Genomic DNA, 25,623 nt, shown 5'->3' on the forward strand with positions numbered 1-25,623 from the left:
GTTCCATTATAATCTTGAGGTTTTCATTAAATCAGCTTACTTTGTAATTCAATTAATTTAAAAGTAAACTTGATATCACTACCATAAATGTAAAGTCAGTGACACAGGCCATAAGTCAAAGGTAACTAAACATACATGCAAAGAAAACAAAACGGTGTCCTTAAACTCTGTCCACTGTTGTCTGTCCCAGTCTCTTGTGCTTTAGGTCTCTTCATTTTTTGTTAAATGGGAGAGATTATCAAGTCTTCCAAAGAAGTTAAAGAATCGGACTACCACGATGATCCATAATCCCTCACTTAATCAGAATGATTGAAAGAGATGAGAAAAATAAACTTGTTGACTTACGATGTTATTTAATGCAGTGTAACTGTGTCCTTTCAGATTATCTTGCATATTCTGGAAAACAATTTGAATATATCTAAAATCCTGGGGACTGTCAGTAGTGAGGCATCCCACATCTCAGGAAACACTGCCATATAATAAAGTAAGGCTTTCAGCACAGAAACTGAAGCAACAATAACAAAATTACAGAGTGTATATTTCTCATATCCCTGGAATGCTAGCATCATCATTTAACTAGTTGGTTTTGAGTTACAAAAGGAAAGATAGTAATAAATGTTTATAAACTTAAGATTCAAAGGTAGGGTTATGTAAACCTGGTTAGCTTTAAGGTGGCTTTCAAATACCTAAAATAATTTTATTTTTATTACATATTTGCACTCCAACCTTCTTGAAAATCATGTAATGATTCCTTTATGTGATATGTGCCTATATGTACAGAATGCACATGACTATTATAAGATTAGCTCTTTACTGAATTACTATTCCTATATTTTTAAGGTAATGAATGACTGCTATCCTTCTTGAAATATTTTGTTGGTGTTTATTCCTTTAACTTCAACAGCAATTTCCGGGGAGATTTAAAAACAAATTATGACTCACATCCTGATAAGGACACTAACAGTGAGGTCAGTAGACAGGCTGTTAGATTGGAAACCAAAGTGGTTAACAGTATAGTGGACTCTTGGGGTGCCTGGGTAGCTCAGTTGGATAAGCGCCCAACTCTTCATCTTGGTTCCGGTCATGATGTCACAGTTCATGAGATCGAGCCCCACACTGGGCTCTGCACTGACTGTGCAGACCCCGCTTGGGATTCTCTCTCTCTCTCTCTCTCTCTCTCTCTCTCTCTGCTCCCCCCCTGCTCACTCACTCTCTACCAAATAAATAAATACACTTAAAAAAAAGAACACAGCAGACTCTGCATTGCAATCTTAGCTCTACTGTTTACTATCCATGTAGCTTTGGTCAAGTTACTTAATCTTTTTGTGCCTGTTTTTCACTGGTAACATAACAACAATAACAGCAGTCTCTGCTTCATTTATTGTACTTAAAAAGTCAATATATGTATATAATGTTTAGAGCAATACCTCACATGCCGTAAACATTCAGAAACATTAGTTGATATTACTACAGTTACTATTTACCCTTGATGGCCTTTTGCCATAATATGAGATACGAAATAGAAAGCATAAAACTACACTGAAACCGTAATCATTATCACCCCCTTGTCATATTTTAGTGAGTGTAAGTAGTGGGCAACTTAGGTTAAACATAAAATATTCCTGAGTTTGAGAATTACTGTTATTCTACTTCAAATCTTCCTGAGGATATTACACAGTACGAAGGGATATTATTCATAGGAGGGCTGGCGTAATACTCAGCACATAGAGCTGTCGATGGTGCTAAGCTTTACAACAGCAGTAGGACGTAGGAACTTGGAGAATCTAGTTTGGAGGCATGCCACCACAGTGATTAAAAGCTTGTAAAATAAGATCTATGGAGGAAGGCTAAAGAAATTTGGATTGTTTACCCTGGAGAAGAGAAGACTTAAGGGTGATTTAGTGCTGTTATTGAAGCATAAGAGGGTTCTTTTTTAGAGTCTCATGGTAAGCTTTTCTGTAGCTCTCCCGAGATCCAAACAGGAGGAGGTGGGCTGACAGTGCAGCACAAAGGATTTAGGGTAGGTAAGAAAAGCTTTTCAACAGCAGCATTTTTTAATAATTTGAAAGGGGGACTGTGTGAGTTTTTTTTCTAGAGGTTTAGTAATAATCATTTGAAGTGGTTTGATCTGGTCCTGCCTTGAGGCATGGGAATGGGGTATTTTGCTGTAATGTCACCTTCCACAAATCAGTAAAGGACTGGCCCACCCGACTCTCAGAATAGCTATTTTATTAAGACAACAACTCTTCCCATCAGCACGAGTGTTAAGTAGCCCCAAATAGTAGAGCCCACCAGGAAGGGCTGCAATCTAGGTTTATTAAGTAGAAACACAAACATATCAGTCCTGGGGACGAAGGCTCTCAGCTTGAGCCATGATTAACTGTGCATCCCGCTGGATCCTTCTGTAAGTTGTTCGAGTTGTCAATCTAGAAATTTTAATATATTTAACAAGTTTTCACCAGACACACTCTGTGTGATAATAACTATGCTAAGTTCTAAGGATATAAAAACAAGTAAGACATATTCTTTACCTTCAAGAAACTCATACTCAGGATGTAAAAAAAACAATTACAATGCAGTATAATGTTTCCTTAGGAGCATTTTGCTCTGGGATCCTAGCGGAGAATGCCCAACATGGCCTCGTTGGGTCAGGGAAGTTTCCAATGGATGTGGCCCTTCACATAATTCTAAAAGGATGAATAGGGTTTACCATATGAATTTCAAAACAAAAGAACAAAACAGGAGATTCCATGTATATGGAACAGCATGTGCAAAGACATGAAGATATAAGGAAGAATGGATTATTTAGGTAATTAACTATATGTTTAGAACTGCTCTACCAGTAGGATACATTAACCACAGGTGGCCAGTAAGTACTTGAAATGTGATATCTAGGGACATCTGCGTGGCTCAGTCAGTTAAGCATCTGACTTTGGCTCAGGTCATGATCTTGTGGTTCATGAGTTTGAGCCCCCCGTCAGGCTCTGGGCTGACAGCTCAGAGCCTGGAGCCTGCTTCAGATTCTGTGACCCTCTCTCTCTCTGCCCCACCCCTGCTTGTCCTCTGTCTTTCTCTTTCAAAAATGAATAAACATTAAAAACAAAAAAGAAATGTGATATCTGAATTAAGATATGCTTTGAGTATAACACAAAGAGATTTCAAAGACTTAATACAAAAAAGAATATATTTCGCTATAGTTTTTTTTATGTGTTACATGTTGAAATGGTGTTATATTGAGATAAAGAAAATAGGTCATTGAAACTAATTTCACCTATTTTGTATTACTTTTTTTAATGTGGATACTAGAAAAATTTTAATTACATATATGGCTCACATTGGAGGTTTGCATTACATTTCTTTTGGAATGCCCTATAATATAAAGTTCTGCTGCAGTGAGGCAAACAGTGGGAGATGAAGCTGGAGAAGTATTCATGAATGATATTACCATGGAAGAGTAGATTTAGAAATTTTATCTGCAATTCACAGTATAAAATACATAATATACTGCAACTTATTGCACACACACACACACACACACACACACACACACACACACAGAAACATGCATAGAAACCAAAACAAAAAGTTTGCAAGTTTACTCCTCTGCTTTGCAGTACACGCTGATATTCTCTATCCTATTCTATTTCATATTATTTCAATGCTGGTTGAAACCCATTAAATAGATTTCAGAATCCACTAATCCACTATTGGATCACAACTTACAGTTTTAAAAATGCTGAAATATAATCTGATTAACTAATCTGGGCTTTGTCCTTTAGTTGCTGATGTGCCTTTTTTCGGTACTGTGAATACTATTGGATTTATCTGTAGAATCTATCCACATGTGTAAAGGGGATTGGGTAGAATTGAGGAAATTACCAGATGGCAAACATGGAGTTGAAATCACTTCAACAGTCCATGAGAAATATCAGGATGCTGTAAACTATAGCCATGGCATTAGCAGTAAAGAGATGATAATCAGGGAAAAAGGTGGTGAAGAGTAAGGGAAACGCTACTTAGAAGGTATATTTAATAATGGAATTCAGTAGGTGATTGGAGGTGAGGCGGGAGAGTGTAAGGGTCAATATATAGTCTTTGGTTTCTAGTTTGAGTGACAAGATGGAGGTGGTGCCATCTGCAGTGATAAAGAATACAGACAGAACCAATTTGGGGAAAGTGAATTCAGGTTTAGACATACTGATTGGAGATGCCTGCATGATATGTAGAATGAACCATTGGGCAAAGTCAACAGTGTTTAGCTTAGATATGAGACTGTAAGTATAAATGGAAGAACCCAAGGACAGTGTGTGGAATGAAAAGAGAGTAGGGAAGAGGACTGAATTCTGAGAAATATGAACATGTGAAAATCCATAAAAAGGACAAAAGAGGACAGTGTAGGAGAACACGATCTAGTGAAGCCAGGGAAGGAGAGGGTGTCAATGATGAGTGACAGCTAGTCATTCCACAGAAAGTCAAATGCTGGGAAAAGCCAGTCTGATTTGGTCTAGGAGGCTATTAATAAAAGACGCTTCCATTCAGGCTTAGGATACTGCAGTTGGGTGAAAAACTATCAGAAAGGAAACAAACATGATAAACTGTATACAGTTTTTCAAGAATTTTGTCTGGGGAGGGAATGTGAGATTAAGGAATGGCAAGAAAGAGATCAGGAATAAGAATGCATGAGTAGATGAACAAATGACAGAAAATGGAGGATGCAACCTTAAGCAAGTGTTTTTGGCCATTGAATTTTTTTTAATTTTAAGAAGGAAAAGATTTGAATTTCCTTATAAGCTAAGATAAATGGGCCAATGGAGAAAAATCATGGAAGATTTTAATGAAGAAAAGCCCTCGAGGAGATAAAGAGATCTTACAGCTGAACCAGAAGCCATGGAATGAAGAGTAAAGGGACAGGACTAGATCGGGAGAATGGGGGAGAATGGGAGGGCTGTGGAGACATATGATGGTTGCTGAGCAAAATAGAAGGATCCTTTCCCCAGTCCCATCCTGGGGACTGGACAGTGTATAGCTGGTGGTGCTGGATACAAAGGATATGCCCTTCATCAGCATCACTCATCAGCCTGGACGAGAAGAAACAAAGCAAGAAAAGACGAGAGGGATCAAAGAAGTAAGGACCTTAATGAGGTCAGAAATCAAGTGGATTTGGAATAAAAGAGGACAATGAAATAAGTGAGAGGACACGATAGTCAGGATTTAAGGTTCACAGATCAGTTTTCTGAGATAGAGGCTTTGTGCAGAATGGCATGTAATCAAGGTGACTGTAATCCCATGAGAACAAGTGAGCCGGATAGAGAACTATAATTCAAATGACAAAGCTAATTTGTTGTTTGTTATTGGATGTTTTCAGGTCTAAAATATTTAAAGATTTAGTCATTCCAGACAATATCCATGTAAGCACTTTAGACTTTATTTGGATAAAAGAAGTATGTGTATGTGTTTGTGTGCTCCCCATTCTGTCCAGATACTTGGATTGATGGGCATTGATGATGAGAATGATGGGGATTCCTACCTCATACAAAAGGATCCACATGGTGTATAAATAGTTAAGTGAAGTGTAGTTCAGGATTCAATTAAAAGGTTAGTAAGTGGTTGTGTTTTTTTACAAATTCTCAAATGTGACACATACTATTATTAAATTATTAGAATATGGCAAGATGTAATGAATGCTAATAAATTCAGTGGGCAATCATAATAAAGTTGATTTCAGGTGCAAGTGAAGTGACCTTTGTCAGTGGTCACTTTTAGACCCGTGTCTTTTATACACGTGTCTAGCAGAGCGCAAGCAAACATATGAAAGGAAGGTGTCTTGTTGAGAAGTTTCGTGTATCAGGGTATATCCTTAAAAAAGTAGATAACTGGGGTGCCTGGGTGGCTCAGTGGGTTAAGCATCCGACTTCGGCTCAGGTCATGATCTTGCGGTCCGTGAGTTCGAGCCCCGCGTCAGGCTCTGTGCTAACAGCTCAGAGCCTGGAGCCTGTTTCAGATTCCGTGTCTTCCTCTCTCTCTGACCCTCCCCTGTTCATGCTGTCTTTCCCTGTCTCAAAAATAAATAAACATTAAAAAAAATTAAAAAAAAAAAGTAGATAACTGTTGTAGGCATGTGCCAATACCTCAGAGAGCAGCCAGTGAGTTAGTTGATATACTGTGTGTTCTGGGATGACTCAATTGGGGGAGCTTGGACGGCAGTGCTAGAGAGATCCAGTGAGGGGTGCTAAATAATGAGATGCATCAGCCTCACTTTCTGTGTGCCCATTGCAGGAACATGATCCTCAACTCTATCCCCATTTGAGAAAAAAGACTCTGAGTTCTGTTTTCATACAGAGCAAGCATAACAGTGCCAAGCCCTTGACAGTGCCAGAAACTTCCTAAGGCTCTTAGTTATTCTGGCAACTATTAGAACAAGAACATTGCCCTTTCTGTGGCCAAACTTGTGTTTTCCGGGTGGTCCAAAAGCCATGGGCCTTGGGGATCCTACTTTTGGACAGTATTTGTCATTTTGTTCTTGTTTTTCAAGGAAATGGTAGTTGCAAAAGCACAAACATGGACAGATTGAAAGCTTCTCTGAGTGTTTTTCTTTACTTTCAGTGGCAACTGTTGGTTTTTATGCTTCTTACTACTGTTATGCAAAGCATGATTTCATGGGATGGTCACATTGCTAGATGTGCAACAATAGGAATAAAGTAAATGTGTGGGGCACCTGGGGGGCTCAGTCGGTTGAGTGTCTGACTTTGGGTCAGGTCATGATCTCACAGTTCGTGGGTTTGAGCCCTGCATTGGGCTCTGTGCTGGCAGCTCAGAGCCTGGAGCCTGCTTCAGATTCTGTGTCTCCCTCTCTTTCTGCCCCTCCCCTGCTCACGCCCTGTCTCTCTAAAAATAAATAAATGTTAAAAAAAATTAAGAAAAAGGAATAAAGTAAATGTGACCCTCAAATGTGAGTCACAGTAGAGAAACCCAAGGCTACAGAGTGCTACAGTGTTAGGTCATTTGCCCACATCTTGTAAAGGTTCCTGGATTTATATTTGACAAGTTAAGTCCTGCAGATCTTGACCTATGCTTCAGAACGAACAGTTTGCTAGTACACTGCATGAATCATGTGTAGGAACTCAGCTATGGTGTGGTTTGTTTTTAAAGTAGAGAATGTTATTTTTCTACCTTACAAATAATGTGCCTTAAACATTGGTATTGCCAAAGATTGGTCATAAGTGGATATCTCAGAGTTGGCATTGCTCAGAGAGGAAAAGCAAGCAAGCAAACAAACAAACAAACAAACATCACCTGTAATTCTTATCAACGTGTTGTGTAAGGTCCACTTTGAAGGGTTAGTAGCCATTAGGCTGACAATTTTCTGTGCCTATTGAGCACTCAGAAGGGTGATGAATCAATCCGCCAGTTCACTCTACCAGGGGCTGACATGCAAAACCACCTGCTGGCTTAGACAACATCTCTTTTCTTTCCCAAAGACAAAATGATATAGTTCCTTGCAAGTAAGGATTTTATCTGTTATATATACATTTGCAGCTTAGGGGCAACACTGAGGGTAATTTGTGTGGTGTTCAGTTAAGATTGGTTCCCTGTTTAGGAATTGAGATAACGAAGTTGATATGTAGATAGTTTCCCATTGAGTAGATTAATAGAGTTGTCATCATGGTCATTGTTATCTTCATCAATGAATCACACTTAAGTTCAGGACATTAGAAGAGGCTCAGAACAGGCACACCATGCCCATCACCACATGTTTTCCTTTCTTCCAAATTCCAGGATTTCTTGCAATATACCTTTCTTGCAAATATACCTACTGTCAGCTCTTCAAGGTAACCCCCAAAGTCCATGATACACAAGATTGTTGTGTACGACATAACCTGTATTGTGTGCCCTGGGAGAATTTTGCATGGCGATGAGTGATTTGGCCCAGATGGGTGCCCAGCCTGATGAGCATCCACATCTCAGCTGATTTTGCTGCCTTCTGCTTAGTCACTTGAACTCTTGTGAAGAGCTACTAGGAGCTAATGGGGTTATATCTGTGTTTTCATTTATATTTCTACATTTGTAGAGGAGGTTTCATGCTAGAGTGGTATTTGCAACTGGGCATTGGTGAAGGCCTGTTGAGAGGGTCGTTGTGCATGTCTAGAAGCAGCACAGAATCCTCTCTTTCCTGAGTGAAACTAGTAGGACTACTTTCACTGATAACTAAATCATGCTGTTACATTTTTAAAACATTGCATGCGTTTTCAATACCCATGGAATTGTAGGCAGATGAGAGAAAACATGAAGGGGCTCTGGCAAGGAATTAAAAATAATGGGTTCTGATTCCCACTAAGTGGGTGACCTTGAGGAAGTCACCTGGCATCTGGGGCCTGGGTGTCATCATTTGCTAAATAAGGTAGTTCTATTTCTAACTTCAGAATACACTTGGAGACTAGGAATTCTACGTCAGTATCCTCAAGCCCTATTTTAGGTTAATGCTCTAAGAGATGACTTTGCAGAGATCACCAGCCTGCCTTATGCTTGGCTCATAAAACTCTGAATTTCTTGCATTAAAGAGTGTGAGGTGCAGGAGGAATCAAGTTTATTTTTTAGTGAATGGTCTACGTTGTTAGGTTCATTTCTCATTTCGTGGAGCACCTCAAATTCCCTAAATTTTGAGCTGGGGACAGGACATTAAAAACCATATCCCTCTTCTGTGGCACCGGCCCAAGGTGCCCACCAGCTGGCCCATCTTCTGGGGCACATCTGCTCTAATAACAGGCAACTCAGGCTTCCCTCTGGCTTAACAAACATCTTTTAGAGCTTCTAGGGTCATTGACTTTTATAAAACTGTAAACACAATGCAGGAAGCTCCATCCAGGATATCCAGGCACTGCCAAAGAATGTGGTGCTTGGGATGGAGATGCCTGCAAATAGATGTGACATAGAAGAGATAAAAGGGGATGTTGTCTTTTCTCAGTGGCCACAGAGGAGAATGTTCAGCAGCATTTGTAGGAGAGGGGAGAAGGGGTCATTGAGTTTTCAGGGGCCTTGTCTCATGCACTGCCCTTGACCTTGTGTGCTCTGGATTTCATCCCTGGAATGGTTCAGGGAGGCGAGCTCTGGAGGTTCCTGCTTTGCTGCTTGTATTGCATAAAGCTTAGAAATCCCTAAGGGTTTCCATGGGTCTGCTGTGTTTACGTGAGAAATATTCAATGGTGGCAGTAGCTTCCTTCTTCTGTAAGGCTTCTTTTGCCTCTTACTTTGGCCATTCTTTCTTTTCTTTTTTTTTTTTTTTTTAATTTTTTTTTTTCAACGTTTATTTTTTTGGGGACAGAGAGAGACAGAGCATGAATGGGGGAGGGGCAGAAAGAGAGGGAGACACAGAATCGGAAACAGGCTCCAGGCTCTGAGCCATCAGCCCAGAGCCTGACGCGGGGCTCGAACTCCCGGACCGCGAGATCGTGACCTGGCTGAAGTCGGACGCTCAACCGACTGCGCCACCCAGGCGCCCCAGCCATTCTTTCTTTGGCAAATTTATTTCTCAACTTTGAGTTCTTCGTACTCAGAAAGGGATGCTATACAGCCACTCAGAACAAATTTATTTGAAATGAATGTACATTCCTTATTTCCCTCCCTTCATTCCTCCCTCTCTCTTTCCTTCTTTTACTTTCTTCCTCTCCCTATCCGTCCCCTCTCTTCCTGTCTTCCTCTCTCCTTCTCTCTTCCTTCCTTCCTTCCTTCCTTCCTTCCTTCCTTCCTTCCTTCCTTCCTTCCCTCCTTCCTTCCCTCCTTCCCTCCTTCCCTCCTTCCCTTCTGTTCTCGTTTCCCCTTCCTTTCTTCTTTTATAAAAGTTCTGTGATGGTGAAAATAAATTACTTCTGTCTGATCCCTGATGCACATCTTTTACTATAATGTTATAATGGTAATTGATGTTTGTATCATTTCTTATTCTAATGAAAATACTGTAATAGCTGTTATTTAAATGATTAAAACTCCTGTAACACGAAGAATGCAAGGTATACTTCTTTGCATTTTTATTTTATTATTTAAAAAAAATTTTTTTAATATTCATTTTTGAGAGACAGAGACAGAGCATGAGTAGGGGAGGGGCAGAGACAGAGGGGGACACAGAATCTGAAGCAGGGTCCAGCCTCTGAGTTGTCAGCACAGAACCCGACGCGGGGCTCGAACTCACGGACTGTGAGATCATGACCTGAGCTGAAGTCAGACGCTTAACCGACTGAGTCACCCAGGCATCCCATACTTCTATGCATTTTTACAAATGAAGCACCTAATCTGAGGTCACAGTCAATGTCTAAAAGTTTTATTTGAAGCAAAAAAGCCATAGTAGTTTAACCTATATGGGAGCCACTGATGATTCTCAGGACTCATTCTACCCAACCCTACTTTTCTGAGACTGTACTTTGTTTACTATGTAAATAAAATGTAGTTGGAAGAAGTCAGTTTCAATATAAAGGTCTTATAAAAGTCAACTACATTACTTTATAGCACACCAAAATAATTTAGTTTTGTCCTTATACCCTGGATGACTGCATTGATTTATCCAAGAAGGAAAAAAGTTTCATTTCTAAAGGAAGAAAGTGCAACAAAATAATAGCCAGTATCAGAAGGTGAATTAGGGAGGGAGGGTAACATCCTTCGCCTGAGCCCACCCTGGGAAGGCTGTGTGACCCCAACAGAAGGCCACACCTCCTTAAAGTTGGCCCAGCCTTTGAGGCATTTCCATACTAAGGGCCAAGCTAATCTTGGGAAGTTCCTGTTGAAGGCAGTGGTGCATGTAAAATGTGTTGACTGAATATTTATTGATAAGCTATTAATTAAATCCTAAGAACCTCAAACTGGCATTTAATCTGTCTGAATTCCAAAGGAATTAGTGTAGTGTTTACACAAATAAACTCACCTAAGTATTGCACAGTGTAAATATCTCCTCGTGTTGAGCGCCCAATTCAAGAGTGAGGATATTAGTTTTTCTCTTTTACTAGGTTCTTGTTTGGTTTTTCTGCACAAGGTCGCGTTTAATAATTGTGACTTTCTCAAATCCTTTGAAACAAAGGTCTGCTCCTATAGTTTGGCCTTTTATTTTGTTCACTTTCTTTGTGTGGATAGCTGAGCCCTAATAAAACCATTGCTCAATATAGGAAATACCTGGAATGTTTTATGAAATTTAGGTCATGACTTTGTTGATGTGCTACTAGATTAATATATTATTGTGCACATATTATGTTATCCTTCTGCAGGCCAGATATTGTCTTCCTTGTTGGGCGGACACGAGTAAACAGTACTGACATAGTTCATGTCTCTAAGGAAGTTGCAGAAAAAGATAAGCAAACACATGCATGGTTACAAGTGGTTATAAGTACTATGACAGAAATGATGAGGACACAGTGATAAAAATAATGCCTTGATGGGGTGATCAAAAAAGAACTGTCTGATGAGCTGAGCATTAAACTGAGTCTTGAGAAAGAATTAGAAGGACCCTGTTTTTGGATAGGAGTGCTTTGAAGTGTATTCCAGTGAAAACAGCATTTCAAGACCTCTTAGAGGCTTGTATAGGCAACTAAGTTTGGCCACTGTGTCTGCCTCGTGTGCCTAATGACAAAGATTCAGAGTTACTGGCTGAGAGACAGAATTGTGTTGAGTGATTTGAAAGACTTTATGTGTGTGGAGAAGAGTTGTAGATGATATGTACATTGTTGGAATATCACTTTTCAATATTTGTGGAATGTGGGTTGGCAGAGAGCAGGAGAAAAATGGGCTAGTGAGAAGGTTTTTGCACTAGTCTAGGTGAGCCATTTAATGGTGGTAGTGATGGAGATGAGTGGCTCAAGATATACTTGGAATTACCATTTGGCAGATTGGTTTTTGGAGATGAGGCAAATAGAGGGATACAGAATGGCGTCCCATGATACTGAAATTTACTGAGATGGAAAATGTGAAAGGGAAACAGTCTGGGAGGAAGGGGAGGGTGGGGATTGAGTGGTCTACTTTGGACAAGTGGAATTTCACATGCTTATGAAATGTTCAAATGGAAACAAGTGGTTGGATACAAAAATCTGAACTTCCTGAGAACTTTGGGCTGGAAATATAAATGTGGTAGTTATCAACATACAGATGACATTTAAAGCCATAGAAAGAAAGAGGCCAAAGGACAAAATTATGGAGGCCCAGAGGCAAGCTCTGGACTCTCCCATATTAAGAGGTCAGGTAGAAGAGAAGACAGAAGCAACTGCCAGAGAGTGAGAGAAATGAGAAGCGAGTGATGTCATGTAAGTCAAGTTGAAAGTTTTTTGAGATTAGAGAGAGAATGGTGATAATGAGATAATGAGTCCCATGACTGAAAAAAGAGACCCTCAGATTTAACAATGTGAAGTCACCAGTGACCTTGTTGAGCAGTTTCAAAGAAGGGAATGGTAGAGCCACAGTGGAGAGGCTGAGGAGTAAAGGGGAGGTAGAGAAGTGTAGACATCAAATAAATGCTACATAAATGAGAAAATGAAGTGAAGAAAAGCTAAGAAATGGAAGAATAGCTGGGAAGTACTGTGGGACCCAACGAAGATTTTTTTAAAGGTATGTTTGCCTTTAGTAGGTAGATGAATAAATAAACTGTGGTACATCCATACAATGGAATATTATTCAGCATTAACAAGAAATGAACTATCAAGATTTGAAAAGACTTGGAGAAACTTTAAATGTGTATTAATGGGTGAAAGAAGCCAAGCTGAGAAAGCTACATACCATATGATTCCAACCATATGACATTCTAGAAAAGACAAAACTGTGAAGACAGTAAAAAGGTCAGAGGTTGTACGGAGGGTAGGAACTTGGGGAAAAGATAAACAGGTGGAGTACAAAGGATGTTTAAGCAATGAAAATACTCCATATTGTATTATAATGATCAATATATGTCATTATGCATTTGTCCAAACCCAATGAATGTGCAAAATCAAGAGTGAACCCTGATGTAAACTGTGGACCTTGGATGATTTTGAAGTTCAATGTAGGTTCATCCTTGGTAAAAATGTACAATTCTGGTGAGTGATGTCCATAATGGGAGAGGCGATGCATGTGCTGTGTGGCAAGGGATGTATATATGGAAAACTCTCTATTTTTCACTCAGTTGTATTGTAAATCTAAAACTGATCTTAAAAAAGCCTTAAAATGTGTATGCTGATCATAGGAGAGAGAGGCCACCTAAGGGAGAAGGGATGGAGAGGGCTTAGCCTCTTGGAAAAGAGTCTTCTTGGGATGTAGCCAGAGAAGATGTGGCCAATTTAGGCAACTTCATGGGTGAAAAGTTTGGGCATCACCTTCTTGGAATTTCTGGCTCCAAATGAAGTATGGGATGTACTCTTCTAAAGGAAAAGGGGTGACAAGGGATAGAGGTGTAGAAGATTTGAACTGAGAGAGAAGATATCAAACAGTTATATAGATAAATAGAGGGAATACAAGCCCGTTAGAGAAGTAAACATAGTAGTAATTCTGGGCTGTACTGAGAGCTCATGCAGGGCTTGTTAATATGGAGTTAAGTTAAACCAATATAATCACTATATTTACAAGCATGACTCATGATAGAGAATAAGGATAATTTTAAAAATATTTTTTTATTTTTCTCTCCCATTGTCCCTTTTATAGTTGTGCAGTGCGGTAAGTTTTCTTTCTGCCTCAAAAAACAAACAGACAACAACAACAACAACAACAACAGCAAAAAACAGACACACACACACACACACACACACAAAACACCTCTGTACAATCCATATGCCTTCTATGGAATAGAAGATCCTACAGGTATAGTAACTTGAAAAACAGTCTAGATTCAGAAATTAGAAGGTTGAGTTCTACCTATTTGTCAGTATTTCAGCCTTCAATCTTCATCCAAAGGTGAGATTTCTTTTCTTTCCACACCTCCTTGTTCCCCCTCACAGCCAGGGCCTTGCTAACTTCCTTTTAGGTTTATCCTGGGTTGGTGTTCAGGAAGAGAGAAGAGGAAAGGAAGTGCAGAGGGTTCTGCTCTGCTTGACAGAAGTACTTGTAAATGGATAGATATTTTGGGGCCTGGCACATATTTGAATCTGTATCATCTTCTGAGTACTTTTATGAGTTTTCCTAGATTCCCCTTCTAAGCCCCTCCAAGTGCAGCTCCTGTGATGTAGGCATAACTCGATTCGTGTGACTACCTCTCTTCTTAGCTCCTAGTTTTCCAGAAGTCCAGACCACAGGTATTCTCCAAGGGAATCCCATTGCCCTTCCAGTTTGTCCTTACACCTGCAAACCACCATGGGCGATCACTAGCCTCAAGGAACAGCAATGCTTCCTTTGCTCTAATAAGTTACAGTGCTGTGGACTCCATTTAGTCACCTCTCCTTAGCTCCCACATCAAAGTAGTTTATCAGCGCATCTCTCTTGTCCTCAGGGTTTCTGGGACAGGGGTCAGAACTGTTGTCCCCTAATCCCTCATCCACAGGTGTGGTGTATTGAGCTCTGAGTGGTTCTTTAGAAGCAACCCTGTCTAGTGTTGACTTTACAGGGTGGGTATCCCTAGACACCCCTTCCTTTGGTGGTGGACACTTGGTTTGGAATTCTAGCTGTTCCCACCAAACAAAGCCTCTTTTGTTCAAAATGAGTGTTTTACTACCATCTTCAGAGATGAGAGGTTTGTAAATGTCATGGAATCACTTTCACTCTTTTCACTGAAAATTTGCATTCTAGTTAGTACTTCACATCGGAATTTTATGTACCATTTTCTGATACCTCAAGTCAAAGTTCCATTTTGATATCCTTTATTTTTTTTTATTTTTTAATTTTTTTTATTTTTTAATTTTTTTTTCAATATATGAAATTTATTGTCAAATTGGTTTCCATACAACACCCAGTGCTCATCCCAAAAGGTGCCCTCCTCAATACCCATCACCCACCCTCCCCTCCCTCCCACCCCCCATCAACCCTCAGTTCTCAGTTTTTAACAGTCTCTTATGCTTTGGCGCCCTCCCACTCTAACCTCCATTTTGATATCCTTTAAACCCATTTGTATATTTAAGTGAGACTTGGTATATATCTGAGGAGCACCATTATGGAGAACATCTAGATTTAGTTTTTTCAGGCAAGTAGTATGGAAACACAGAAGTTGGATGTGTTCCCAAAGACATGGTTTTATTGAAGGACCTTAGAATCACAGCAGAACTATAAGAATAACTGAAGACAGAAAAAGATTGATGGATAGTGAGGAAGTCGACGGATTGAAGATCATAATGAGGTTGAAGGATATTGCAGTGGAGGTAACTGGCCAGATGAGCTGGATAGGGTGGAAGTGATCGTTAGAATAGATTGTTTACTGATCATGGGAGGGGTCAAAGGATGACCAAAGGAGAGCATTACAGAGATGGAATGGAGGAAAAATTAATTGTTGGTCAAATAATGAGAAGTAGAGTGATAGCTGTTTCATCTTTGGGTTGGTCTAGTCTGTGATTGCTGCCTGGGTTGGGAGTAGGTGGGAGGACAGAACCAGAAGTAAAAGTCCTACGTGAACAAGGAGTACTGACCAAAGTTGGTAGAAATGCCAAGGAGGGGGCGCCTGGGTGGCTCAGTCGGTTGAGTGTCCAACTCTCGATTTCCGCTCAGGTCATGATCTCACAGTTCATGTGATTGTGCACCATATCTGGCTCTGTGCTGACTGCATGGAATCTGCTTGGGATTCTCTCTCTCCCCCTCGCTCTGCCACTCTCCCGCTTGTGTGCTTGCTCACTCTCTTTCTCTCAAAAGAAATAAACTTAAAAAAAAAAAAAAAAAAGAAATGCCAAAGAGATAGGGGTGGAGAGTAGAGAATTTAGGTGATGTGAGTCTTAAAGGAGCAGTGGTTTTGTAAGACTAAAGGGGAGGCATGGTGCAAAAGCGAAAAGGGAAAGCTGGAAAGACACATACAAGATGCCTCTACATCAAAATTTTAAGATGCCGTATACATTACAAATTGTGTCATATCCCTTTTTCTGAGAATATGTACATAAAATGAGAGAGAAACATACACTGTATTAGAAAGGGCACGGACAGCAGCCAGGAAACTAGATTACTATAAATTATGCTCTTTCTACAAATAACTGACTATTGGATGTGGGGCAAGTCACTTAACCCTGAATGCCAAAACCCTGCATTGAAATGGCAGCTTACAAAACACTTTAGTAATCAAGTTGTCATTTTTTTAGGGATAACCACCCTATGTGGTACACTTTATCTTATCCTTTTTAGGATGATTAGGAAATTATATCAATTAGGAAGCTGAGGCCCAGAAGCTTTAAGTGATTTGCCCAAATAGCAGGGCTGGACTTGAGTGTAGATAATCTAGTCCAGGTCATGGACCAGATCTGCTCTATAGTCATCCATTTCTACTCTATTGTCATCCTGTCTGCTTTCACTCTAGACCCAGCAATGCCCATCTAGACCAATACAATTTGTATTTTGAGTTAAGAAAAACCAAACTACTCTCTTATTGTAACTAGCCTTGAAAACACTTATTTGAAATTGAAAACTGTTACTATTTTATGTATTTGTGACTCAGTCTTTCTATATTGATGATTTATCTGGCAGCATCATACATACATTTAAAGTAAAGAATATTTCTAGTTGTGTTTCCCACATGAAGATTACTTGGTGTCTTGAACACATCATTCTCCTGCAAATAGGAAAACATTATCCAGCTTGCTAATATTTCTGCAACTTGCAGCTCTGTCTATGGAGGACTTTGGGAAGTCTAGCCCACCAGATTCAGTAGGCAGAGAATGAATGTGGTTCCAGAATAGAAAACTGCTCTTTTAATTCTGAAGACCACTGAGATCCCAGTCAATCTAGTGCTTACAGCTGTGTGCCTCCCAATGTATTTATTATTTTTTCACATTTAGTCATGCTTTACTGTGAAAAGAGTATCTTTTTTTTCCCCCAAGCTTGTAACACAGATAATTCTTTTCCATTGTTTTTTCTGCCTTGTATTACTCTCACTTTATAAAACATTCCCAGTCTTTCAGAATAGTTAACCATCCCACAACTGACCTTGTACACGAGAGTACACAGTAGTCCTATTAAACATTTAACAAGACTTGATGAAAATTGCATTCATATGGATCATGGCAAAACTCTTTAATATCAGTCTATCTAAATGGTACATTTTTGCATATTTTCATATCCAGTGATTTTTTTTTTTCATTTGGTCAAGCTCATCTTGAAGAAATTAAGATCAGGCATAGAATTTTAAGACTGAGAAAGTTTCTCTCTTTTTTTTTTTTATTTTTTATTTTTTATTTTTTTCAACGTTTATTTATTTTTGGGACAGAGAGAGACAGAGCATGAACGGGGGAGGGGCAGAGAGAGAGGGAGACACAGAATCGGAAACAGGCTCCAGGCTCTGAGCCATCAGCCCAGAGCCCGACGCGGGGCTCGAACTCACGGACCGCGAGATCGTGACCTGGCTGAAGTCGGACGCTTAACCGACTGCGCCACCTAGGCGCCCCTCTCTCTTTTTTTAAAATACAGACTGAAGAACAAAAGCAGAATCTCCAATTTTTATTTGCATTTTTCTCTTTTTTAAAAAGTTTATTTATTTTGAGAGACAGAGAGAACTGCACACGTGTATGAGAGTATGAGTGGGGGAGGGGTAGAGAGAGAATCCCAAGTGGGCTTCTCACTGGGAGCCTGATGTAGGGCTCGAACTCATGAACCATGAGATCATGACCTGAGCTGAAACCAAGAGTCAGACACTTAACTGACTGAGCCACCCAGGTACCCCTATTTGCATTTTTAATGTAATTTTAATAGTTGAGTTTTTTAAAGATTATGATATAAGAATATGTAAATAGGGGTGCCCGAGTGGCTCAGTCAGTTAAGTGGCCGACTTCAGCTCAGGTCATGATCTCATGGTTTGTGGGTTCAAGCTCCACGTTGGGCTCTGTGCTGAGAGCTTGGAGCCTGGAGCCTGCTTCCAGTTCTGTGTCTCCCTCTCTCTCTGCCCCTCCCCCACTCGCAATATCTCTCTCTCTCTCAAAAATAAACAAACATTAAAAAAATAAAAAAAAAGAATATGTAAATAGTATCTGCATTATTTTAGCCAATAGCCTTAATACCTTGAATAAAAAGCTATAGCTGTGAAGAAACAAGAGTATGCTCATCATAGATAAACTATAGATAAACTCTTTACGTGTACTTAGGACATAAGTAGAAGGTTAAGATTATTGAAGACTATTATATAATAAAGGTTATAAATTGGTAGTTTAATATGCATTAAAGTGCTTTTACTTATGCATCATTCTTTTGGAATACATCTGTTGGAGTGATTTTTTTAAATAAAAACAAAACATGAGTAAGCACATTTGCAACTATAGTTATTTTTAATGTTGAAAATTGAATTCACACTCTTTAGGGCAGCAGACTTCTTTAAGGGCATAGCAGTACCTTAATTTTATCAAATAACATTAAGCAGTGCTCATCTTCAGTTTTGAATGAGTAGAAAATGTAAGCTAAGGTGGGGATTTGCAATTTTATTACTTTTTACCAAGACCAATCCCCTATTTTTAATTTTTTTTTATTGTTTTATTTATTTTTTGAAGGAGAGAGAGAGCACGAGCGGGGGAGGAGCAGAGAGAGAGAGCGAGACACAGAATTTGAAGCAGGCTCCAAGCTCTAAGCTGTCAGCACAGAACCCTATGTGGGGCTCCAACTCATGAACTGTGAGGTCATGACCTGAGCCGAAATCGGACGCTGAACCGACTGAGCCACCCAGGCGTCCCTCCCCTATTTTTAGCCTCCAAAGAGGCTAAAATTTTTTAGCCTCTAAAGAACACCTGAGGCACATACCACCCTTCACATGCCCACTGGTAAAGCCTCCCCAAACTAGATGACCCCCCCCAGAGCTATGAATCCCTGCCTCTGGCTTGTCTCTAGATGATCTCCTGGTATGGTCTCAGACAGATGCTGGGCTCGTTCCTCCCATGTCCCTCAGCTTAGCCACTGTGAAGGAACTGGCAGGAGGAGGAGCTGAGAAGAGGAAGAGGTAAAGAAGGAAGAAGTAAAAGAGGTTAAGGGACTAAGAAAGAGTGGCCTCCATTATCTAAAAATCTTTAAATGATGAACTACATAAGAAAATTGATAAGGAGGGTAGAAAAGCCCATAATTAAAAGTGAAAACCACTGAGGTGCCTGGCTGGCTCAGTTGGTGAAGTGTGTGATTCTTGATCTTGGGGTTGTGGGTTCAAGTCCCATTTAGGTGTAGGAATTACTTAAAAATAAAACCTTTAAAAAAACGTAAAAGTTAAAACCAATGTGACCAACTGCAAGTGAAAATGATATGCCACAACTTATGTTCTAGGAACTTAGACTCTGATACAATCAACTGCTAAGCAAAATATTGTTGGTTGAGGGTTAAATAAATGGAAAAAATAAAAGCATGTCTATTGCAATAGCATTATAGACCCACATATGGAACATAAGATTTGAGACCAGTAAAAAGGATTTGGGGCCAAACATTAATTTTTTATCTTTAAGTTTGACTACTATTTAAGTCAATTAGTGAGGTCTTTGGGGTCACTGGAGCAGAGATAGTCTGAGAAACCTAGGAGAATTGGAAAATCAGTGATTAAGTGTAGGTTAAGACACTTTGAAAGCAGGTTTTTCTTGTATAACTTCCAGGCTGAAGGCTAGAACTCTGTAGCACCGAAATATCTCAAGATATTTATCTAACATTGGCTAAAGTCATTGAAGAAGAAAGTGATTGTGTTAGGAAATCTTTCAATGCCAATGAGGCTAGGCTTTTCTGGATAAAAATGCCCATAAGCTTGACTATGGCATACATCACCCAAGAAAAATCTATGTCTGGTTTTAATGTTGGTATTTAGCCTTTGGCTAGGTTCAAATGCTGTAGGTAATTTCAGGCTTAAACCCGCACTTGTGTAAAGCTCTGAAAAATCTCAGAGCACTTAAGAGTTATATGAAAGACAGACCTGCAGTCATCTGGAATTCTAATTCCAAACCTGGTGCAACCAGGGTTCTTTATGAGGAACAATTTGCTCTTTTGTGCCTGCTATTCGGGATTGTGTGAATAACCTTGTCCATAAGGCATTAATTTTAAACAATGGTTCTGGATATTCGGTATAACTTGTAAATATAATTCCTGACATTGATGTTAGCTTATTTCCCCCATTTCCAACATGATATTCTTGCTCTTGCCCTGAAAATTTGATTATTTATTACTCTTTTTTTGTTTTTGTTTTTTTTAGAATTACTACCTTAGAAAACCCTTTGCCCCAATTCTCATTTTGATAGACCTAGACCATTGTCCTGTTTTCTCTGTACACAGAATTCTAGATATGAGTCAGTAAAGATGAAATAAAGTGTTCTGAAAATAAAGGGAGGCCAATTAAAACATTCAAAATGGAAAATAATCTTTGCTTTGATTCTTAAGAATACTTCTCTCCTCCCATTTCCCCATTTAAACAGACTTTCCTACTTCCCAAGCCACTTCACAGAGTGAGGTAAAATTCCTTGCCTTAGTGAAACTCAAGACTCTTATCTTGAGACACTGCTTCTCATACCAGTTAGGTAAGTGTGGTCTGCTCTTTGCAGTTGGATTAGGATGTGGTGATGGAATTCTCCCAGCTTCTAATTAGTGTGCAATTCATAGTCATATCTGAAGCTGTGAAGTAAACCAATCAATTACAGTGCCTAGCTCAAGCTGACTTCCCCTGCTTCCCCTCTCCCTCCCTCCCTCCCTCCCAAGTGCCAAACACTATTCTAGGTGTTGAAGACCAAAAGTGAACCAAACAGACAAAAATCCTTACCATCATGTAATGTACACTATGGTGAGGCACAGATATACACAATTAAAATATATGTCTTGTCAGATGATGGTCCATATTGGGGATAAAAATAAAGCAGGCAGGGGAGATGAGTGAAGGTAGACAAGGACTGCAATCTTAAATAGTATCATTAGGTAAGACTCTGGTAACAATCTGACATTTGAGCAAACCATGTGGTGTGGGTATCTGGAGGAAGAGTGTTCAAAGCTGGGGAAACAGTAAGTGCTGGTGTGTTTTAGAAAGAGCCAGAGGTGGTGAGACAAGTGGAAGGAGGGAAGAAACAATAGCAGACATGTTGAGAGAGGGCCAGATTATATAGAACGTTGAAGACTGTTTTTACTCTAAAGAAGATGTGAGCCCTCTGGAAACAATAGAGGAACTAATGCCCAGACTGTCTGGATTTGAATCCCACCTTTGCCACTTACCAGCCGTGTGACCGTGAGCACAATACTTAACCTTTCTGGCCTCAGTTGCCTCCTCTGTAAATAGGGATGATAATTGTAACTTTATAGGGTTGTGATGATAAAATGACTTACTGTAACTTAAGCACTTTGTACAGTGCCTGGTGGCTAATAAACCTTATATATGTGTTAACTGACTGGTTGGCCACTGGAAGGCTCACTCTGCTGCTTAGAGAAATTACTATAGCAGGCTCAGGGCTGGGAGCAGGGATGGCATTGAGGGGATTATCTGTGTAATGCAGGCTAGACATAATAGTGGCTTGGAGCAGGGCAGAGCATTGGAGGTGGTGAGAAATGGTCTGATTATAGATCTATTTGGAGCGTAGAATCAACGAGATCAACTGTCGAACCAGATATGAAGTGTGAGAAGAAGAGGAGAGTCAAGGAGGACTCCAGGAATTTTGCTCTCAGCAAATAGTCATTTACCAAAATGGAGGAAGACTATGTGTGAAGCAAATTTTTTTTGAAAATTAGGAATTCCGATTTTAGGCATGTAAAGTTTGATGTGACCCTTGGTCATCTAAGTGGCATTGACTAGGCAGATGTTTTCTTTGTTACAGAGCAAAGCAGGCATCAGAGGGAGTCCAAACTAAAGGGAAAGTAAACCTCCCCAGAGAAAGGGATCACCAAATACAGGAGAGAAGCCCGCAAGCAGTTAGCCATTGCAATTACAGTTTGAAGGAATAGAACCTAACGTTAAATAAAACTGAATGACCAGCGACTGGAAATCTATTGCCTGTGCTTCACACAAAGGAATTTATAATGAATAAAAAAGTGAAATAGCGCAAATCTATTTCTTTAAGAGCCATCGCAAAATCCTAAATCTTCTTAAAGATTAGATGAGGTTAGATGAGCATCTCCCCAATCCTGCCTCTCTGAATCCCATGACTATCTTAACTACATTCTTCTACGTCCTGATTTATTGTCATAAAAATAAAGCGGTTATTATTAAGCAGTAAGATAAGAACTTGTACTGTATACTTTGATATACAGCATATTAAATACAATTTTAAGGGATTGGTAACTGCACTGCTTTGTTTAATTGATTTAGACGTACTTTAGAAAACTTTTAAATAATGATATCTGACAAGGAAGGTTATAGTTGATTAAATTGCCTTTTGGGATGAGCACTGGGTGTTGTATGGAAACCAATTTGACAATAAATTTCATATATAAAAAAAAAATAAATTGCTGCTTATAACAGTTTCGGTATAAAGTTGGGCATTGGTCTTTGATTAAGGCCATTGTTATATTTTAATTTTGCATATGTTAACTTCGTCTTTTTTATTTCAAGCACTTTGAAAACAGTGTCTACTTCTTATATTTTATGTTTTCCATATTCAAGGCTTCTGATTTTGATGACTTATGATTGCTGATTGCTTGCAATTTTAAGAAGACTCAAACATTGGTCTATTATTTAAACTCCACAATCAACTCTTCTTATAAAGGCATCTCCTAATCAAAAATCTCATGGGATTGAGTTAATTTTGTTATTAGACATTTAATTCTTGGGTTTGCTTGACTTGTTGTATAAACTTGGTTTTCTTGCTTTTGTCTTTCTCATCACATTCTAAAGTTAATTTCAGTTGAAACCCTCTTTTTACTCCCTTCCTGAACACTTAAAAAAAGAAGGGGTGGGAGCTTTCAGCTGGAAAGTTTTCATGCTTAATTTTATCTCAAAGCACTTATCTTCTTGAAAGTTTTGCAAAACACATTTAGCAATAGGTATATTTTACAGAGGGAATAAAGTTTCTATTTAAAAAATTTTTTTTTAATGTTTACTTCTGACGCAGAGAGCATGAGTGGGGAGGGGCAGAGAGAAAGGGAGACACAGAATCAGAAGCAGGCTCCAGGCTTGGAGCTGTCAGCACAGAGCCTGACGCGGGGCTCAAACTCACAAACCTTGAGATTATGACCTGAGCCGAAGTTGGTCGCTCAACTGACTGAGCCACCCAGGCACCCATAAGATTTCCATTTTTAAGCAATTAAGTTTTGTGCATAGACAATAGTTGAATTGATGAAAGTGGAAAAATATGAAAGTGGTGAGTTCTACAAATCAGCTCATACACTCATAAATTAATTTTTACATATCTCTCCATAAAACAAACTTTCTTATTGATAGATCTAGAGCCTTGTTGCCCTGGAGTTTGGACTTTCATTTTATGATAAAAAAAATTTAGTGTTTGAGTTTAGGATATAGAAGGTTATATAGAAAACAATTTAACAGAGATCATTTAGGGACAGATGAAATAATGGATGTTTATGTAATTTTCTTGACAATATATTTAGATTTTTCTGTAAATAGCAGAGGGAATAATACAAATTTCACTTTTGAGTAAAAGGAACAAAGCAATTTGTATAAGTGCCATATCTCATTTCCTAATATTCTTGGTCTTTTGCAATGAGAAGTTGTAGAAAATGTATGTAGTGTCAGCTACTGTCCTTTCAGGATGGAATGGAAGGTGATTGGCCACCTTAGAAGGTTTCAGTGAAATAATAGCCCATCGATTCCTGATTTCCGGGCCCTGTTATTTACATGAAACAATTAGCCTATAGAAATTAAGGTTGATGGAAATTTTTATAGTGTTTTAAACACTAGTCAGTACTTTGATATTCAGTTTGAATACTTGGTTATTAAAAATTACTTGTTCACATCCATTAGGATTGGTATTATAAAGAAAAAAAAAATGTTGGCAGGGTTGTGGAAAAACTGAAACCCTATGAATTGTTGGTGTGAACGTAAAATGGTGCTGCTGCTTTGGAAAATGGTGTGGTGAGCCATCAAAAAATTAAACACAGAATTACCATGTGACCTAACAATTCTGCTTCTGGGTATATACGCCAAAAAATTGAAAGCAGGGACTCAGATATTTGTGCACCCATGTTCACAGTGGCATCAATTACAGTAGCCAAAAGGTGGATCCACTGATGGATGAAAGGATAAAGGATAAAGATAAGGATGAAAGGATAAAGAAAATACAGTATATACATACAATGGGATATTATTCATCCTGAAAAAAGAAAGGAAATTCTGGCTCATTTAACAACGTGGATGAAACCTGAAGACATTATGCTAGGTGAAATAAGCCAGATAAAAGGACAAATGTTGTATGATCCCACTTAAATGAGGTTCCTAGAGTGGTCAAATTGATAGAGAGTAGAATGGTGGAATGGTGGTTGTCAGGGGCTGTGGAGAAAGGGACTTGGGGAGTTAGTATTCAATAGGCAGAGTTTAGTTGGAGAAGATGAAAAGAATTCTGAAGATGGAGAGTGGTGATGGCTGCCCAACAATGTGAATGTACTTAATGCCACAGAACTGTGCACTTACAAATGATTAAAATGGTAAATTTTATGTATATTTAACCACAATAAAAAACAGTTACTCGTAAAATAAAACCTACTCCCCTTGACATTCAAAACCCTTCCAACTTTATCTTCTTTCCTTCATGTCCCTGGGATGTGAAGATGTTTTCCTGCTGTTTTTCATAACCACCTCACCCTTCTCCTGCTCGTTTACATCTGGAATGCCCCTCATGTCACTTCCTCCTCCTACCTGCCCTTCCAGGTTCTCCTCAATGACATCTTCTCCATTAAGCTTTTCTCTCCAACTGGAGAGAATCTCTTCAGTAGGTAGCACTCTGTGTGTGTGAATACCTAACATCAAAACAGTCAGTTGGGTGAATATAATTGATCATCAACTATTCTCCCCACTATACTGTTTTTAAAAATATTTATTTCGTAGCAGGCATAAGTCTTCATTTCAAAACTGGTTGCTTCTATAACATTTAAATTGGTGCCTTATGTATCTTAATATTGTTAGCTTTACCTATTTTTTGCAAAGGGTCATACTTAAGTGTCACAATAAATTTATCATTCATATTTTTGTTTTTTACAAAAGGAGCATCAAGGAGGTGAGTCTTTGAATTAATAAACCTACATGGAGCCTTGAATCCTGCCCCAGCCTCTGGCTGTGACTCCGTAAGATCTTTGAATGCACTATTTAACTTCCCTCATCCTGAGATTTTCTCTCTATGAAATCAGAATCTTCCTTATACTATGAGTATAAGCTATAGCATCATCAGACAGTGTTTAGGGTACTATTTAAGACATTAGAAAGTGACAGATATTTCTGTTGTGATCCTGGCATCATTTATAGCTGTTTAACTTCGTATAAGTCACTTAATTTTCTTAATTCTCAGTTTTCACACTTTCAAATGAGGATAACAGCCACAATAAGCTTATAGACCTCTGTGACAAATGGTAATTTTGTAAACACAACATGATATTAAAAAGTAAAAGAAAGAAAGTTATAATCATTAAAGCATG

The 25,623-nt window shown here is 39.0% G+C and overlaps 1 protein-coding gene and 1 long non-coding RNA gene across 6 annotated transcripts in view; one reads left to right on the forward strand and one right to left on the reverse strand.

Annotated features, from left to right (window-relative positions):
- Positions 1-25,623, forward strand: part of ADAMTSL1 (ADAMTS like 1) — an 885,884-nt gene that overhangs the window by 140,048 nt on the left and 720,213 nt on the right. The gene's annotated exons all lie outside the window — the stretch shown is intronic.
- LOC147574831 (uncharacterized) overlaps positions 1-25,623 on the reverse strand; it is a 30,564-nt gene that overhangs the window by 4,246 nt on the left and 695 nt on the right. The gene's annotated exons all lie outside the window — the stretch shown is intronic.

This window comes from Puma concolor, chromosome D4 (assembly GCF_028749965.1).
Source record: "Puma concolor isolate L17-30 chromosome D4, mPumCon1.1.hap2, whole genome shotgun sequence".
NCBI lineage: Eukaryota > Metazoa > Chordata > Mammalia > Carnivora > Felidae > Puma > Puma concolor.